This window comes from Triturus cristatus, chromosome 9 (assembly GCF_964204655.1).
Source record: "Triturus cristatus chromosome 9, aTriCri1.1, whole genome shotgun sequence".
NCBI lineage: Eukaryota > Metazoa > Chordata > Amphibia > Caudata > Salamandridae > Triturus > Triturus cristatus.
The window spans coordinates 840876963-840897419 of record NC_140592.1 but is presented as its reverse complement, the minus strand read 5'-3'; the positions used below and the strand labels follow the sequence as shown (position 1 = coordinate 840897419).

The following is a 20457-nucleotide window of genomic DNA, read 5'->3' as shown; positions in this document are numbered from 1 at the left end:
GACTGGGATTTCCTACACTGGAATCTATCTGGCTGCTACCACTGGACTCAACCCTCCCTGGGGAGTCCAGAAAACCACAACTGCGCTCAGGGGATAACCTACCCTCCAGAGCTAGTTTCTCTCTGGCAAAGGCCCTCTCAGCCTCCGCCATCTGTCTTTTGACCTCCAGCTGCGCCATAGCCTGGGCATGCTGCAACCTGAGCTTTTCTAACGTCAGCTGGTGCTCCCTTTCTTTCCTCCTATCTTCCCACTCCTCTGGGGACAGGGAAAGGGATGAGGCGCTGCCTCCTACGCTGGACCCAGCAAGGGACTCCCTACCTATGGGGTCTTCACTCTCTACTGGCGTCCAGGTATTGTCATCCTCTACCTCCTCTTCTGACTCTTCAGGGCTCCCCACAGACCCACCACCCTCCAGGTGTGAGGCCCGGGCCCTTTCCATACTGTGCTCAAGATCCCATGCACCCTTTTGCCATAGGACCAGGTGGTCCTGAAGTTCGTACAGAGTGTTGGACTCTCTCCCTGTACAGGACCTTTCTAACTCCTGCCTCTGGCGCCAAGCTAGCTCATAGGGATCACAAGCAGGCTCCATTCTGGCAGACGTTTCTAGAGAAAAGATCACACAGGGAACCTAGGGGTCTGAGCCTAACAGGAGCACACAATTCACAAAAAGATTCAGCAAGCTCTCTAACCCAGAGAACTCACACTCACTTGCCTAGTGCCACTCACCACTCATCCACACACAACCCTCCCCTCGGACTGGTAAGGCAGTTTCTACCACCCCTGATTCCTCAACCTGACCACCACGTGACACAGGTACCAACTCTGGGCGCAGGGCGGGGGACAAATGTACAGGACACTATTACGCTGCCACCACTGGATCCCACCCTCTGGTGAATCCAGAAACACAATGCACTAAGGGGGATGATCTACCCTCCCGAGCTAGGGACACCTAACTCACAGTGCACAAAAACACATTTCCAAAGAAATGACAATTAAAAACAATTTTAAAACAATAATCCCTATACCATGTGATTTATCTAAATGCAGAGTTTTGTAGTGCGGCCAGTTGCTGCTGCGGTACAGCGCAAACGCAAGTCCAAATCCCACCGCTGATCACCAATGTTAGAAATGGGATTTCTGGTTGGCTAGGGCTTGCGCCAAAGCCAGACAGAAACCACCACTCTAGTCAGGGCTGGGGAGTTACACGCCAAAGATAACCCCTGCTCACCCCCTTGGTAGCTTGGCACGAGCAGTCAGGCTTATCCCTGAGGCGATGTGTAAAGCGTTTGCGCGCGCACCCAGCAACAACACCCAAGGCCCACCACAAAGGAAACTCCACACAAGGTATTATATAAAAATAACCTTTGTATTATACCACAACACATTAGATAAGAACACACACTCTACAATGTGCCAACAGGCACGGGCAGAATTTACAAGGGATTATATGTACAGGGGACAGGGCCACATGGACCACTGTCAGGAATTAGCACTCTTAGAACATAGGAATAATACTTTAGACCATAGCACTTACAATCACTGTAGCACTAAAATAGAACAGGTAGCACCCAACCAGTAGCTACTGGTATCAGGTAAGTACCACCTACGCAACCCTAACCACCTTAGGACAATATTGCGCAGGGAATCAGGACCTCACTAGCACCACCTGTGCTAGGAGAAAACAACCACCTAAGTATCACAATACCTGTAGGGGTCTAAGCACTTAAACACATGATGCATAACATTCAGAGGTGTAAAACACAGCACATGACGCATAAACACATTCAGAGGTGCAGAAAAGGTACAATGGCGCCAAAACTCACATTAGCCACTACTGTGGCAGTCCCTGGGCCAACTGGCCTAGTAGGGGCAAGGACGCCCTGCGTCCAGAAAAGTCAGGGCGCGCCGGCGCAGGCTGCGCAAGCCAGAACACCGAGGCCACAACCTAAACGTTGCAGTTGCCCACTAAGTGCTGGGCAACTGGAGAGATGCTGTGGCACCACTGTGCCTTGTTAAACAAATATGGCGGGGGGGGGTTGGAGCCTCTCCTGGGCTCTAATATGTCACACTTGTGGCCCCCTGAGCCTCGCAGGCTCTAAACAACTTTGAGGGGCAAGGTGGGAGTGGCCCGCTGCCACCTGGGGCCACTCAATCCCAAAAGAAATGCCCCCAACGTTGGAGAAATGCCCCCTGAGCCTCGCAGGCTCTAAACAACAATGGGCCCCACTTTGGAGCGACCTCGCGCTCCCAACAACGCTCTGCCCGCGTTGGAGCCTCTCGGGGGCTCACGGACACTGCCCCCGATGTCAGAGCCTCAACCGGGCTCTGGCTCAATCTCCGCTCGTGGGGGACCGAGGAGAGACCGGCGGGAACGCCCCCACTCACCGGCTCTCCGCAGCGTCGTCCCTTCTCTTCCCGGGGCCGGAGATCTTCAGCAAATGCGGAGCCTACGGGCCCCGGACACGACGGCAGCTCGTCCCAGTGCGGGGTGGGCTCCCGCCTGGGTAGGACGCTTCTCCTCCGGGCAAGGGCACCGGGCGCAGGGTAGGCTCCTGCCTGCTCCGGGGCCCCCAAAACCAGCCGCGATGCTTCGGTAGGAGGCGGGGTAGGCTCCCGCCCTCCTACTTCCTTTTCCGGTTGTCCCGGAGGCCCGCCCCCGGCCCGCCTGACTTCCTGGTCGGGCGCCGGAGGGCGATTCACGGGGCAAATGCCGGGTGTGCACCGGCGCTATTCTAATCCAATAAATCGAGGTGGGCACTCGATATTGCGGCAATGTCCCTGGCAGGGTGGGCACCTGCCAGGGGACTTTAGGATTTGCAGAGAACGGGGCACACGCCGGGTGGGCACCGGCTTTTCGAAATAGCGCGCTCCAAGCGCTAAGGAAAGCAAGGGAGGGCGCTCCCAGCGCTCAAGGCCAGTTCAGCGCTTCCAGGCGCTTAGAGATCCAAATAAAGCGCTCCCAGCGCGTTAAGGGTGCCAGTAGCAAAGTCCAGCAGAGTTTTCCCCTGCATGCAGCAGGGCAGGGGTGGGGGGCAAGGCTGGACCCAGAGCCAGCTCACTGGGCCTCCAGGCAGGGAGGTAGTCCAGGTGGCGGTCCTCTGGTCCAGCAGCAGCAGCAGCCCCCCTCAGGCAGGATCCTGGCAAAGAACAGTTTCTGTGGGGACACAGCCCCATTTTTATACAGGCAAACCCTTTGTTCTGGGTTCAGGGTGAGGGGGAAAACCAGTCGCAGCTGGTTGGGGAGCACCCTTGATGTGCTCAGCCCCTCACTCTATTCACTGGAAGGGCTAGGGTCGTCAGTCGCACCACAGGGGGCGGGGCCAGCATTGTGTTTGGAAAACCCTGTCCTATTCAGGACCCAGGTGGACTCCTCCCACCCATCTAGCTGCTGATCTCCCCATTCACCACTGGGTGACTCATCCTGACACTGGGGAATCCCTAGCCCGTCACATGACATGACCAGCCAATCACGCGACAGACACACTGCACACAGAAGTGCCCACCTCTAGAAGTGGCACTTCCACACTAGGTACATGCACGCCGCACACATCATCGCGCAGCATTCACTCCCACGAGTCCGCACATACCAAACTCGGGCCTGCACACCCCACGCATCAGGAACTACTAGGGACACATACATTCCCCATGCATTCCTATGGGAGGGCAGGCCTATCTCACCACATGCACTCAGAGCACGCACGCACTTTACCCTGGGACACAGGGAAAGTGCGCAGAGACCAAACAATCACCATACCAAGTCACCAATAAAAAGCCAAAAAGTCCAGGGGTGAACCTGCCAGAAGGGCCAAGTCCAACAGGTATGAAGAAAAGAGGGGACGACGCCGGTGACGAGGAGGGAGCGATAAATCCGGAAGCCAGGTTTTCTTCAATATAATTCTTTAGGTACAAGGTCTCGGTTTCCGTCAAGGCGTAAACCCTACTGCAGGGGATGTTGGCTCCAGGTGTTAATTCGATACGGCAATCGTACTCACGATGCGGAGGAAGCCGCGTGGCTTTTTGTTTATCGAATAGAGATCTGTACTCTTCGTACTCTTCAGGTAAGATGCTGTTACTGCTGCGGTTTTCTTGTGCACATGCAACCGCCAAGAGACTGGCTTGCGTGCCCATGGGCTTTATGGAAGGTGTTGTCTGTTGATAGCACGTCTGTTGGCAATACTGGGAGGTCAAAGTCACTGTACGTGTTGCCCAGCTGATAACCGGATCGTGGAGCGTAAGCCACGGCATGCCAAGGATGAGTCTAAATTGTGGTGCATCGATGAGATCGAATTGTATATACTCATAGTGCTCGGTGTTGACTCTCATTAATAACGGAAGTGTATGTGAGGTGACGGGTCCTGAGGTTAAGGCGGATCCATCCACCGCGTGCACATACTCAGGTTTTGTCTTCTTTTCCCTCTGAACACCGATGGTGGAGGCATAACCCAGGTCCATATAATTCCCGATAGCACCCGAATCCAACAGTGCTGCTGTGTCCAGGGGTTTGTTTTGAGTCACCCACAACTCCACTCCTATACATAAATGAGCCACCGCCGGTTGTAGCGTGTTGGCAATGACATTAGAGACCTGTGTATGTTGACCGCCCGACCCATCGATCTCTTTCTGGTTCGGGCTACTCAGTTTTCCGTCGTTTCTTGGGTTCCCACCACAGCTTGTGTCCGTGTGGTGACCCCACGTTCTGGGAGTTGGGCTCTGGCTCTGCATTCCCTAATGAAATGCCCTCCTTTCCCGCAATATAGGCACAGCTTCATTTTACGACGTTTTTCTTTTTCTTCACTGGTGAGGGGACCTCGGATACCCCCGAGTTGCATGGGCTCTGTTCCCTCCATTGTCTTGGGGTGTTCGTCTATGGTTTGTTTAGGTTTGGGGAACCATCCTCTAGCTTCTCCTCTGCCCTTGTCTCCCTTTCTGTCCAACAGGCGATGGTCTAGTTGCACTGTAAGATCTATCAGTTCCTCACAGGTTTGCGGCAACTGCACCACTTGAGCGAGAACGTCTTTCAACTCCCCTCTCAACCCTTGGTAAAACAATGATGTTCTTTTCTCCTGGGGCCAGTCGGTTTCTACCACTAACCGGTTAAAGGTGGTTATGTAGGTCAGCAGATCTTGAGATCCTTGCCGAATGGTTAGTAGTTCTCGGTCCAGAGTAAGCATGTGCGACTTTCGGTCAAACAATTTCCTCATGGCGGTACAAAAGTCAGGAAAGGCATGCAGCATGGGGTCATTTCTCTCCATCAGAGGTATGGTCCAACTGGCAGCGTTCCCCCCCATATAAGACATCATGAACGCGGTTTTTGCTGCATCGGTCTGGAAGACTACGGGCTTGCATAAGAAATGGAGTCTGCATTGATTTAGAAATGTCTCGAATTTCTTCGGGTCTCCGTAGAAACGCTCGGGTGGTGCCAGAGGGATACCTGTGTTTTGAATGACATGAACCGTAGGGGCGGAATCAGTAGCCATGGCAGGGACTGGAGGGACGGGAAAGAACCCACCTACTAGGGGGTTGGCAGTATCAGGGGCAGATGCCGTGTGTCCCGGAGGTGGTAAAGTAGCTTCTCTGATATATGATCCCGCACCTGTACCCTTTCGGGACAATCCCGCCACCTCTCTGCGTAGGGTTCCCATTTCCCTTCTTAAGTCCTGATTTTCAAATCGGGAGGTCTGAACCTCCTGCTGGAGAGCTGTGAGGCTATCCAGTAGGGAAGATAAAATCACATTGGTGTCCATCGTCCAGGCTAGTCGTCTAACTTGGGCTTGACAATCTGTCGGGGATGTCAGTGGCACAAGATAGAGAAGAACAAGCCACTAACCTTACTCAGCAGCCAGCGGGGACGACTTCAAGCAGAAAGGCCCCCCTATTCTCCAGGGCACACTTCCCCACAGTGTAATGGACACAACTCTGGGAAAGAGCACCCACGAGAACAGGGAAGTGAAAGCACTAAGGTGGTAGCGCTGAGGGTCTTGCTCTCGAGCAGGGGAATGCAGCAGTATAGGCACCTCCTAACAACGTCCTGCACAATTGACAAATGACAGAGGTTAGTTCATCTATCAGTGTTAGCGGTATTGCACTCTACAACCCCCGCTCCTCCCACGCTTAACCCTTCCGGTACTCACAGGTTTAGGTAGGAGTCGATGTACCTTCCTTGGTACTGTGTTCACCCCCTTGCTTAGGATACAAGTCATAAACAATAGTATCTGTACGTTAATCCGCCTGCCTGTTAATCTCACAGACAGCGGTTCGGAAAAGATTCCCTGTGAGAATAAAGTATAATATTTCAGGGTGACGAGATACTTGTTACCTGTCACGGCGTGGTCTCGTATCTTCGACCTTGAGGCGGGTAGGAAAGCGTCCGCCCTCAAGGTACCATACTCACTCCAAGGCGGGAAGGAAAGCGTCCGCGCTCGGAGCTCCTCAGTATAGTCACAGGATCCGCGGAGTCAGGAACGGCGCACCACGGTGTCCGGCGGGTAGGAAAGCGTCCGCTCTTAAGGCAGAAGACTCACTCCGAGGCGGGAAGGAAAGCGTCCGCCCTCGGAGCTCCAAATCTGTGGTCTCGGGTTCCTCTGGGTCAGGGATGGCGCGCGAGGGCGCCCGGCAGGTTTAACGGGACGGAAACTCCAAGCGGGAAGGCAAGCGTCCGCGAGTTTCCAGCTTGACGGGTTTACAGGATTCAGGATACGCGAGGGGAACTGGAAGTGTTCCCTCGCCGTCGGCTTCCATGAAGGATTGTCAAGCACCGTCTCCTCACTGAGGCGGTGCTTATATAGGGTAGGCCGTTCCCCCTCGTGAGCTGAGGTTATGTAAGTCCTGCCCCGTTGCCTCCTGGGAGTTGTAGTCCCTTCGGGTCTCGGACTGCCTACCTCGTTTCCCACAGCTGCCTGAGGGCTTGCGGGGGTGTGTGCGGCCAGGCCCTTGTCTGCTACAGCCGATGACCGTCACAATACCAGAGAGCACCCAGACCGGCAGGCTCGAGGAATACGCTGAGAAGCTGTTGGTGGCAGTTGTAGGCCCGGACTTCTTGTCGCCCCACTTTATTGTGGAAAGGGCTCATCGCTCGCTCGGGCCGCGGCCTCCTCCTGGCGGCACCCCTCGGCCTATTATTGCACGCCTGTTGAATTACAGGGATAGGGATGTGGCGCTGCGGGTTGCCCGGGAAAAAAAGGAGCTGCATTACAATGGAGTGTCCTTCACGATGTTTCCGGATTTCACTGCGCAGGTCCAGGAAGAGCGTCGCAATTTCACCGGTGTTAAACAGAAATTGCAACAGGCGTAAATTGACTATGCATTACTGTATCCTGCTCGTCTCCGCATCACGTATCAGGGGACACAAACATTCTGCACCAAGCCCCAATAGGCGGAGGATTTTTTAAAACACCTCAGGAAACAGAAGAAGTCGCCTGTAAAAGAAGGATCATCGTCAGCAACCACCTCGGATGTGGAGTGATCGGAGTTGTGGTAGGAGGTTCGCAGTTGGTGTACAGCCTACTGCGGCCAGTGTGACTTTCTCCCTGTCATGCACCTGAACTGCAGCCTATGTTTGGGATAAGTGGATAGCTAGATATCTGAGAGTTCGAGGGGCGTGGGGGGGGATCACGGACACTGGGATGACTAAAGATTGGAATCTGACATTTGCAGTAGCAGCTGAACGCCCTCGCAACCTCTTCCGGGTCTCGCTACTGGATGCAGTGTTTCGGGATGGGCGTGAGGTATACATGGGCCACCTAGCAGAAGTTTCCTCACAAGGGTGTACCCCATAAAGTTGCTCTGGGATTTTCGATTTGTGTTTCTATTTTTTTGCTACTTTGCTCAGGACGGGGGCAGAGTTGTTGTTACCTGAAAATTTGTTTTGGGGACCTGGGGGGGAAGGGGGGGGGGTGCTGTGGTTTACTGGCATGATTGGGATGTTTCAGTGGGAGGGGGGGAGAAGTTGGAGGTATAGTTGTCATGGCTCGAATGGTATGTGGGGCGCTCATTGGGGTATCGAAATTATTATGTGGATGGATTCGGCGCATTGGAGATGTGTATTGCGCTTGTTGTATATGGCTGAGTGGGAGTGATGGTACCAGCTGAAAAATCAGTTTTGAGAATTTTGTCTTGGAATGTCCGGGGGTTGGGGGATCCGCGGAAGTGCAGGAGCATATTGGCGGATCTTGATCGACAACAGACACAGATCGCCTTGCTGCAGGAGACGCATCTTAGACCGGGAGCTGCGGTGGCATTCGCTGGTTAATGGGCGAGTCACAGATTCTTCTCCTCTTATTCCTCGTATGCTAGAGGTACTGCTAAATTGGTTAAAAAGCAGACTCCCTTTGATCTGGTGGGTGCCCTTGAGGATCCGCAAGGGCGCTATGTTATTATATGGGGGCGAATAGGGACGGATTCGATTACTGTTGCAAATTGTTACGGGCCTAATGTGGACACGCCGCAGTTTTTCACTACTGTATGGGGAAAGATTTTGACCATTGGCTCCACGCATGTGATTTGGGGGGGAGACTTCAACGTGGCCTTTGCTCCGGCTGTGGACTGGTCCAATGTTGCTGCACATCATTATACTCACGCTCAGGAGGTGCTGCGGGGGATACTGGAGGAGGGGGGCTTAGTTGACAGTTGGCGACATATACACCCGGGGGTGAAAGAAGGGACGCATTTTACATTCTACTCTGGCACATGGGCGCGTTTGGATTATTGTTTGATCTCGCGGGGGCTCTGTTCATCCCTTTGTAAGGTTACACATTTAGCTAGGACATATTCAGATCATTGTCCCGTGCTGGTGTCCCTCACCCCACCGGGCTATGATAAACCGCGGCCGCGCTGGCGGATGCAGCCTGCAGTGTTGTTGAATGCTGTATTTCAAGCTGAGTTGGGGGATGAAATAAAATATTTTTTTGCTAGAAATAAGGGGTCGGTTGACAGTGTTGAGGTCATATGGGAGGCGTTCAAAGTGACCATACGGGGGTACTGTATCTCCAAGAGTTTCGGAGTACTCCGAGACTTACAAAGGACGCTGGGGCACTTGGAGCAAGAGATGCAGGCGTTGGAGAGGCGCATGGGACAGGGGGAGACGGGACAGGTGCAACAAACTTTTAGGGACAAGTTATCAGAGTATACGGAAACTGCCACAAGGGAGGTCCCGCTTCCGGGGGAAGCATTGGGTGGCAAGGAGATACGGTGAGGGGGAGCAGCCGGGCAAAGTGTTGACTGAGATAACTAGGAGTCCCCGATTCACGATGCATGTATTGGAGATAGAGAAGCAGGATGGGGAGTGGCATCGGGACTCCTTGCGCATACTCGAAACGTTTACTGACCATTATAAGCAGCTTTACACGTCACAACGGCACGGTCGGATGGAATTGGATGGCTACTTGGGGGACGTGGTGTTAGGCTGGCTAGGCGATACGCAGCGGGGGTTTCTGAGTTTACCTTTTGAGCTGGATGAAATCCGGGAGGCAATCATGCAGCTGAAAAATGGGAAGGCGGCGGGATCAGATAGGCTGCCTGCAGAATTTTACAAACAATATATTGATATCATGGCTCCCGTGCTCCGTGAGGTCTACGAGGAGTCCCTTGAGGTTGGGATTCTTCCGCCTTCAATGAGGGAAGCATTAGTCACATCTTTGTTGAAGCCGGGTAAATCCCCTAGATCGTGCGACTCTTATCGGCCGCTTTCCTTGATGAATTGAGCCCACGGTCCAGATATTGATAAATGGTCACTCCTCTCGGTCGTTCAACGTCTCTAGAGGTACCCGGCAGGGCTGCCCCTTATCCCCCCTCTTATTCGCCATTGCGATTGAGCCCCTGGCCTCCCGGCTTCGCCAATTGCATCACGACAAGGCCTTTCGCTGTTGTTTGCGCCCGCTCCTAATTTCATTATACGCGGATGACGTCACATTATATGTTAGGGACCCTCAGTAGAACATGAGCCCCTTATTGCGAGAGTTTATTGTCTTCGGCGAGCTTTCCGGCATCATGATCAACTGGGGCAAATCCCAGGTCTTTCCCCTCACACAGGCTGTATCGCGGTTTCCGTTAGACTTTCCCTTGGAGTGGTGTGACACGGATGTTCGGTATTTAGGCATACAGGTGGCCAGAGATAAGGGGACACGATACGGCTCAACTATGGTACGGCCATTACACGCCTGTCCAACAATGTTACCCGCTGGATTTCTTTGCCTCTCTCGCTTGCGGAAAGGGCATCCCTCATAAAAATGATTATTTTACCTCAATTTCTTTATCTGTTTCTAAATATACCCTACCACCCAGGGGCCTATTGTAGGAAGGTGGATATCTGACTATGGTTACCCCCAACTTTTTGCCTAGTGTCTAGCTAGTTTTTCGACTTAGTTGGCCTGAGATCCTGCCATTCAGGGTCTCAGGCTGTCTGCTCTCTCTGTAAAATGGACTCCATGTACCCTAGGTACATACACAATTGGTAAGGATCACCTTATTGGACCCTGTACAGTGTACCCTAGGTACCCAGGGCATAGGTGTACCCTAGGCCTCCCAGGGGCTGCAGCATGTATTATGCCACCCCTGGTCTGGCCTTCCAATCAGACACAACTGGCTGATCACTCAGCTGGGGCAAGGTTGTGTAATCACCCCTTGCTTAGATATAGTATGCCTATATCTACCCTTATATATAGACACATGTGTACCTATCAGTCACTCCTATGGCAGGCCTTAACAATCCTGGAGGCAGAGTGCTTGGTAACATGTGAGATGGTGCTCTAGCATGAGCTGAGCCTGTCTGCAGCTTTCGGAACCATGTCCTTATAGCTGTTCTATGATATAGCCTACCATATACTCTTAAAGTGCCTTATAATCTTAAACGGTTATGGTAACTATGGTTTGGCTTTATCAAAACATGTCGTGTAAGGTGTCTAACACTTTGGAATAATACCCCCATACCATTTCTGGTGATGAGGATATTATTCCTCCCTTCTAGAGGGAGAGACATGTTAAAATCCTACTTTGCTGTTTATCTCTAACCAAAGCCTCAGCATCACAAAATGGATGCTGCTGCCACAGACACAAGTCTGACCTCCTGCTGCTGGGAGTGATCCCAGCCAGGGAGGCCTGGACAATAGGTTTCCTGCTTGGGGAGGTGCTAGCACCTCCCCAGACAGCCTTTAGTGTATTGGGGCAGGGTGGGCTGAAAGGAATGAGACATGCCTGGGGCACACAAGGTGTTCCTTGCATAGTCCAGTTCAAACCGCCGCTGGGGCACTCCAGCCCCAGCTCTGGCGCGAAACTGGACAAAGGGAAGTGGGTGTAACCACCCCCTCCCAGGTCCCACCCATAAGGCGTGACCTAGCAGGTATCCCAGCCCCCCAGATTAGTATAAGAGTGGGAGTTGGGCCTCAAGACTTTAGATTATCCTGAACCTGCAAAACTGAACAGAAACTCTGGACCTTCGACATTCGACGAAAGAAGAAGACTGAAGAATCTCCCTTGTAGCCAAGGAGTGGCTACCCTGTGCAAACAGGCACCATCAAGAGACTACCCTTTGCTTTGCGAAACGTTCGACGAGGAACCGACTGCAGAGCCCGACCAGAGCCTTGATTTCCAGACCTCTCCGACCCTCATCCACATCTGCAGCAGAGCTGAGATCCGTGGAGGCGACGAGCGACGTGGGACCGGCTACCTGGGAAAAGTGGCTAGTAACTTACAGCGCAGCTTCTGAGGTACCCTCGAAGTTGTGCACCGGGGATTGAGAAGCCCCAACCCCAAGCACCATCTGCACCGAAGACCAGCCCCCCACACTCCACGAGTCCTGCGTGGGGCCCTTCAGCATTTTCCTGCTTGCCGCGTCTGTCCGGTTGCTTGCCCGCTGGCTAGTGGCCTCTGTGACGACGCTCCCTGAAATCTTCTGCGCTGGTTTGGCTCCTCCAGACTGGCTCCCGCTTCTCTGCAAAGAAGAAGCACCCCAGACCCTCCTGGTCTGCACCAGAAGCAAGTCCCTTGTTCTTCGTGGGTTCCGCTTGCCAAGGCTTGGTGAGTCCTAGTCCAACTTCGACGCCGCCGACAGCAAGAGCCTTCGTGGGACAGCTCGCCTCCTGGTCCTGGTCGTCCTCGACGCTTCCTGGTCCTCCTGGCTGCAGCGACAAGCTTCACCTTCACCTGCAACTCTTCACGACATCGCCTGGTTCCTTCCTGGTTCCACGTGGTCACTGGCTAGTGACCTTGACTCTGTCCCCTCTGCTTGCAGGTTTCTTCTCTTCTTGATCCCAGCCTTGGGATCCACCGGACACTCTCCCCTGACTGCCTGTCAGCATCTTTCTTCAGGCATCCATAGGAGTCGACGACGAAAACGACGCATCTTCACCCCTATGCACCCGCAGCCTGTGGGCTAGGTAACTTGGGTACTCCGGTGCTCATCAGGATAGTGACTATCCTAGTGTCTAGTTTTCAAGTCTCAACTTCCTAGCTACTCCGGAAGTGTCCTAAATCTATCTATTTCTAAACTGTAACATTGCTATTGACTTTTACGCATTACGCGTGAGTGTTTCCACTCTGCACACGAATCCCGTGGGCCTCCCACTTCCTAAACTAACGCTAGTGTAGTGTAGCCCCAGCGATTCCCTAGGCCTAGGCCTATTCTATTTCCGTGACAGTGGTTCTTATACCACTTATTTAGTATATGGTTTGCGTGGCCCCTAGGGCCTAACTGTATTACTTACCTGTGTGACTTACTGTATGCATTAATAAGACTGTGTTGTACTTACCTCTAAACTCATAAAGAGTGCTGAGGGTTTGCTTAGAATAAATACACTTTATTTTATATATATATCTGTTGTGGTGTCCTTTCATTTGGTATTCAAGGGATTATATATGGTATCACAGCTGGCTTCACATGCCATTCAGAGTTTAGCCTAAGACTGCTCTTGTCCATGCTACCACTAGGATAGCTGGTCTATAAGGTTGACTTTACAACCAATCACCATAAGGGTATTTGGACTGATATAAGGTGTACACTATAACTAGTGACATCATACATCAGGCCAACTTCTCACACCTATTTTTTTGCAACCTTACGTACGGAATTGATACGATTATTCTGGGGGGTTCAAGCAGTCGCGGCTTGGCTAGTCGACGCTTACGAAGCCCTATGACCAAGGGGGATTTGATGTCCTGGATTTTGAGGCATATTTTTTGGGTGCCTAGGCGCACTACGTATATTATTGGATTTATCCTCCTAGATACATGCCACAGGTGGCGGTGGAGGATTGGGTTGCGGACCCTATACTGTTGAATGGCATGATCTTTGGTCCTCCGCGTGCCCGGTCGGACCCCCCCCTACTACGGTCACTGGCACGGTGGAGGCGTGGCGTCGTATAGTGAAGCTTGCTGGGCTACCCTTCTTATATTCTCCTCGGCTCCCGCTGACTTACCATCCTAGTATTAGTCTGTTCCAGGAGACTGGCTTCCTCAACCTCTGTAAACGTACTAATGTTAGTACCTGGGGAGATATTTTTCATGAAGGACAATTCAGTACAATGGAGCACTTTTTTCAGGGACTGCAGCCCACACTGTTAGAGGTGTTTCTGTACGTGAGGCTGAGACAAGGGATGAGGGCGGTGCTTCCGGAGTTCCCTAGGGAGCCGCCGCCTCTTCTCCCCTTACAGCAATTATTAGGGACCAAGAATGGAAAACATCTGGTATCGAGACTGTACGTGCATGCCACTGCTGGATCGGCTTACACGCAATGGGGGGTGGATTTGGAACGAGATATAACAGAGGAGCAATGGCGGTATTGCTGTACCCAAACGGGTCGAATTTCTGCTAGTTGTCGGTTACGGATGCTACATTACAAATTTGTACAACGGTTGTACTATACACCTGTCAAAAAATGCAGATTTAAACTGGCGGATAATGACAGATGTGGGAGATGCAGGAGACCTGGCACGGGTTTCCTGCACCTGGCGTGGGAATGCCCTGAGGTGGGGGAGTATTGGGGGCAAGTTTTTGACGCCCTTGAGCAGATGGTGGGAGGTGTATTGGAGAGGGACCCGCTAATAGCTCTTTTGGGGTACGTCGCCCGGATACCGGTGACATACCGTAAATTCCTCGCTCTCTCATTGCTGCTGGCTAAAGGAAGGGTAGCGTGCAGATGGGGAAGGGGCCGCGCCCCGAAATTTAAGAACTGGCTGGCGGACATGTTGTACTGTCAGGAGCAAATGATTGTCTATGCCGAAACGTTGCCGAGAGCCTCCAAGCCAAGAGATATCTGGGGCCCCATGCGGGGGTATCTTCTTTCACGAAGTGGGGATGAGGTTGCTGCTGGTTCTCATGACTCTCTTGCTTGACCGGATGTTGTATTATGATGCTCTTGGGTCTGTTGGTATCACACGCATGTCTTGATTGGTGCTGAAACCGAACAGATGATTGGGACTGAACGGCTATGCTCTACAATGCAGATTTTCCTAATGATGCTAGTGTAATATTGTAATTGTGGTCACTTTTCCTTTTTACGCAGAGGGGGAGCAAGCCCCAGTATCGATGCCATGAATTACTCTTGTTTTACCTTACTTTTAATCATTGTTAAGCATTGCATTTTCTTTGTTATTTTTCTGACTGCCAAAATCATAAATACATTTTTTTTTTTAAATGCTTGATAAATGTATCTAGCAATCAATGTGTTGATCAATCACTTATACCTCAGAACCCCGAGGACAAGAGTCAAAAGATTTGAACCAATTTTAGAGAGCAAAGTACTTCAATGAGAATTCAGTGATATCCAAAACGTAATGTGGGAAGTTATGCTGGGGAAAAAAGAGCGTCTTTTAAGCAAAATAACATGCAGCACCACGCACACTAAAAGACTGTATAAAAAAATCTGTCAAGTAATGTAATAACAAGTTGTCTAGTTTTGTACTCGTTTGATATTGCTCAGTAAGAGAGTAACACGTTGCATACCCATCTGCAAGTCTGCATTGGTTAGCTAAAGTTAAACTTAGTGTTTAAAATGATGGCATGTTGAATATTAAGTCAATTACAGAAATGAACGCCACATCATCGGCGTCAAGACTTGATTTTTTATCAACAATGCACATTCTAATGGCACCAGGAAAAGTTTGTCATAAGTACTTTAAAAGTATTGAATGAATATTCTAAAGGAGAAATTAATTGAAAAAAATAGATATTCACATTGGCAAACGCCATCCTACCTGAAATTGGTTATGATTAGGTAGGTTATGCCGTAGTAGCAGTAGAGGCCATGATAAACCAAGTTTGTAGAGGTTATAGTAACTAAAAAGAGGCAAACACAAACAGAAAAATGAGAAAAGCCTAAACGGGAAAGTCCCAGAAAGACACGTAGTAAAAAACTGCTTAATACACATTGAAAATAATGTGGCCAGTACTCACCGGCAGCATCTTCAGTATGAGCGCAGAAACCGAGCAGGTCACGTGTGATAGCTCTTTAAGGATCAGGAAAATTAATTGAAAGCAAGGACGGCTCATGAGACCGTCATTAAATACGAGCGCCATGTTTGAGTGTATAAGATAACTCTCATAGTATATACTTCTATAAGAATGATCCAGAGCTCCACTGGAGCCGGATAAGTAAGGGATTGGAACACAAGGACACAGTTTATTGAATTCATTTTGTTAAAAAATATTGTTAGATGCCATATTTGGCAATAAATTCACTACATGGACTCCTGATGCGACATAGGCGTTGCAACACCAAGGGACCCAGCATAAAGATCTGTCTGAGCCCTTTGAGTAACAGAATTGAGCCAGCAATATGAGGAAAGGAGAAGGGGAAACAAGGAAGGAAAAATATAAATTAAATAAAAAAGAGAATGTGTCACAAAAGAAAATTGTGTCAATTAACATTAGATCAAAAAACAGAGGGTAAACATAGAAGAAAGATTAGTTGCTAGCTGCGAGTTGTGGTAATTATTATTAAGGAGAAAGGAAAGGAAGTTCGCACTTGAGAGGTGTGACAAAGGATAGAATAGTGTGGTTGCTGAAGTTATAGTGCAAATTGGCATTTAGCATATTGGCCATTTTTCCATTGCATTAAAAGTCAGATCACAGCATGTTGTATTATATCGTAAAAGACAAAAGAGAGCAACAACTACATTCCAATAATAGTTAAATATTTAACAGATGCAGGATAGCGGGACAATATATATCAATCATCCAGGAACACATATAATTCACTGTCAACATTTAGGCCATACTCCACAGCCCTAAGTTTGGTAATCCAACCTGTCTCAGGAATTTATGGCATCCGCTTAGCCAGAACAGTCAATGGCTCCAGCACAGAAGTAAGAGGTGTGTGTGTGTCTCCGTGAGTGGGGGTGTGCACTTCACAAGAACAAATTAAGTACCTTTACATGTGATAAAAAAACAAAAACCATCACTTTATAATAATACGATGTTGAGGAGAGGTACATTAAAACAAAAATGCAGCCGGGCCATTTGTAAGGCAAACGATAGTCCTCTGAAGTTGAGGCATGACTTCCCTGATGGCATCGGAGCAGTGACGTATTGAAAGCTAAGATAGAGTCCGGGTGGCTGAAGTCAGTTTTATGCACCAAACACTGTTCAATTGCACGGGTGACTCGCTAGAGCCGCGTTAAAAGCACCCGCCGTGGAACCTAGAATAAACCCGGTTCCATTACAGATAAGAGTTGACATTTTAGGGAGCAGCCGAGTTATTTTTAGAGCTGAAGTGTCCGGCATGTTGACGCCTCATTAAGAACAACAAGAGCCCTGCGCAGTAAACAGACACGTTCAAAGCCTCCGCCGTGGAACCTTGATAGAAAGTTCCCATGAGAGTACATATTCGTTTTGGAGTTATAGAGCTGAAGCATCCGGCATGCTGACGCCGCATTAAGAACAAGAGCCATGCGCTGTAAACAGACACATTCAAAGCCCCCACTGTGAAATCTTGATAAAACATTCCCATGAGCGCACTTATCGTACCCAGCCACGTTGAACGCACTCACTGTGAAGGCTTTAAAAAAATATATCGCATGACCGCACATAAGCGCATTGTAGTCGTAAAGCATGAAGCAGGAGAGTGTATTGTGCCTGCAACAGCAACTGAGGGAAAGTCATTAAGAAAATAGTGCTCACAAACTGTAAATAAAACATGCTGAGTAGTAACACATATAACAGGGGTAGTCCTGATGGGAGGTTACAACAGGAGAAAAGGAGGTACTAAGGTGGGATTACTAAACACATTAACCAAAGAAAATAAAGCATTTACAAAATACAGTCACAGGAACCAATTGAAAACATGGGCGGGAAATGTGCAGAGTTTAAAGCTGATATTCTGAACACAGGATGTCTCAAAGAGACAGCGCAAGTTCTGCCGTAGGCGAGACCTAAAAAACTATATACAACAAGTCCAAATGAGAGTAATAAATGCAGACTAAATTTGAAATGGATATCTACATCTAAAACAATAAAGACTGTCTATGGGGAAAAGCAAATTTAAGAAACGTTGTTGCACATGAGTATACCTCAGGTGTACAAAGCATCTGTAAATATAGTAGTGCTGGAATGTATCTGTTCATCAAGGCACCTCTGAGCAACGGGATTAAAAACCTTTTGGTGTAAGTGTGATAAAAGTTATTAAAATAAATACAAAGAGCTCCAAGGTTTGCAAACAGCACTCATCAGAGGGACAAATAAGACTGGCTTTTGGGTTGAGCTGGCTCAAGTGAAACAAAAGCTGACACCTGACTAGACCAAACCTGAATCTTGTATATAGTATCTTGCCTCAGGCATTAAGAACGATATCAAGATATTGCTCCAACCCTGGGGCGGTTTGAAACAATGTGTTATCATTTTTGGAAGGCTTCCGTAATTGAATGCACTCTATATCCCCTGTCCTGATCTCCATAAAACGTTTAATTAACCCAGCATTTGTCCGCAATAGATAGGTTATCAGGGTTTGAAAAAATAGCAGACAACCTAACTGATTACAGACATCCTTGATGAGCCTTAGCCAGGGAATGTGGAGACACGACACACAAAAGGCAGTCCATAATGATCTCTATATTCAAAATGGCCTTAGAAATACACTAGTTGGAACACAGCAATCTTAGAGGAGCCAGATCAATACAGTCCTCGGCATAGGGCAACCCAAATACTTTGTGGATTGCATACACTCGAGCCCTAAGTGCAGCACCACAAATGTACCTGCATATTCTATTTTCCTCATCCTGCATGCATTTAGCAGTTTTGTAGCCCCCACATCCTAGAACCGTAGGTTAAAATGGGTGAGCACTTTCTTTTATATATTTGCATAAGTGGCACAATAGGCTTGTTCCCTATTTTAGAGGCCAAGCTAAATAAAAAGCCAATGGAATTACAGAACTTCAGAATTCTCTGTTCCATGCAAAGCGCCCATGACCCCTGGGAGTCAAATGTGACCCCAAAATAAGGAAATTAATCTGTTCTTGCGATAGGGGTACCCCGAGAGCAATGTAGTGTGACTTAAGATTCTTTGGGCCACAGGAAATGAAAAAGATTTTTGCTAAGTTGGTGAGCAGGCTTAAACCATCCATGAAACTGACAAAAGCATCCAAAATTATTTGAAGCCCATTAGATGTTCTAGACATTACAACAGCATAATCTGCGTATAGAAGTACGAGAACCGGCTAGCTATTCATGGTCAGAATGACCCTGCTTTTACTGACTAAAATGGAGTCCAGCCCATTTATGAGGATGATGATGATGATAGCAATTTATATTGTGCACAGCTACTCTAAGGAGTGTCCCGGCTCAAGACAGCAAAGATCGGAAGAAGAACACAAGAAGATTAGGCCTGTACAAAAAGCCAGGTTTTAAGTATTTAATTAAACATTGAAGCATCACTCACTGCCAGCAGCTCCAGAGGTAGCAGATTACAGGCTACCGTTCCCAGATACGTTCAAGACCTTCCTCCCACTCTTGCACGCTGAATTCTGGGGATGTCTGCCAACAATTTATTGGCGGAACTCAAGTGTCTCTTGGGATTATAAAATCCAAATCTGGCTCTGAGGTAAGAGACCCCCTATTGATATAGGTCATCATGCACTAGAACAAGAGTCTTGAATTTGACGCTTTTCATGTTGGGCAGCCAATGTAGTGTCTGTAAATAAGGCAAAATCTGAGTTATCAAAAGGTAGATTTAACAGGAGACAGGCTGCCACAATTTAGGTCACTCGGAGTCTGTTCAAAAGGTACTCTGGTAACCCGAAGTATAATACATTACCATATTCAATCCTGGACCTTATCAGAACCTGAATGCCCAATTTCTTCAGTGGAAACGATAACAGAGGAAGACATTTTTTTAGGGACCTCATAATGGTGAAACAGGTGCCTATCAACGCTTTTACTTAAGGCCTAAAGGACAGACTGTTATCAAATTTATTCCACAGATTTTTGACTGAACCTTTCTGGGGTCCTGGGGGAGAGGCCTTATCTGGCCAAAAGGTTAGCAAGAAATCAGGTGGACTCTTACCAAGGAAGAGGATTTCTGTTTTCTCTTAATGCATTTAAGTTGAGCTTTTAATTTGAGTTATATTTATATTTAATAAGAATAAAATAGGCGCCAAAACACAACCCTGCCAAACTAATCTTTCCACACCAAAGCCCGCTGTACATTCACTGTTGGCCCCGAATCTGACAGATGCTTTAAGATCTATGTGAAGGGCACATAAATCCCAAGATTGGATTTTCTTTTCTATTAGATAACAGCTGAGGGGCGCGGCCAGGATGGCATCTTGGTAGGACGCTCCCACCAGGCCCTAAATAGTAACTCTAGCGGTGTGGGGGTGCCGATATCGGCGACAACCCTCTTGGAGGCGGTGCTGTACTGCATTGGAGGCAAAACGGTACCGTCCAAGCTTCGGAGCCAGCCATCTCCTGAAGACGTTGTCGACCCGTGGGGCCGCAGATGGTTTGGCGGGGCCCGCGGCGTTCCCGCAGTGCACACGGGGGACTGGCACCCCTTGGCGGCTCGACGAGTCCTGGAGGGCTGCTGCTAAGTACTGTTTCTGCAACATTCATCCCGGCGGAGCAAGAAGCTGACCCTACCTGTTGCACCGGGAAGACATTGGCCCTCAACACCTAGGCGAGGTCCCTGAGGCAACGTCGCCATCAGGCTTCCCTTCGGACGACCTGTGGGGGAGGAGTTGCCTCGGCTACGATCAGCGCGGCGCCCTGTCACTGTCGACCGCGCTCCTCCATCGTCTGGCGGACCCGTGGGGGAGCGCCTTTGGACGATGAGCGCGAAGGGGACCCTCGTGCATCCTGGAGGCTGGGCGGGGACGCCGGCGGGCTCCCAGAGGTGAGCGGGCACTGTTCGGCGGCCCTGACATGTCATGGGGGGCCACAGTTGTACCTCACTCCAAAGGCACCCCCCGGCGAGACAGATCCGGACCCTACCTGAGGTCACAGAGGTGGAATCGGGCTGCGGCATTCACAAGGGACCCC

At 49.8% G+C, this 20457-nt stretch overlaps 1 long non-coding RNA gene across 2 annotated transcripts in view; it reads right to left on the bottom strand.

The window, feature by feature from the left end:
• LOC146798923 (uncharacterized) overlaps positions 1 to 20457 on the bottom strand; it is a 357197-nt gene that overhangs the window by 127374 nt on the left and 209366 nt on the right. For both annotated transcript variants that reach the window (XR_014968806.1, XR_014968805.1), the window contains exon 2: positions 15183 to 15264. This is a non-coding gene — a long non-coding RNA (uncharacterized LOC146798923). The remainder of the gene's footprint in view (positions 1 to 15182; positions 15265 to 20457) is intronic.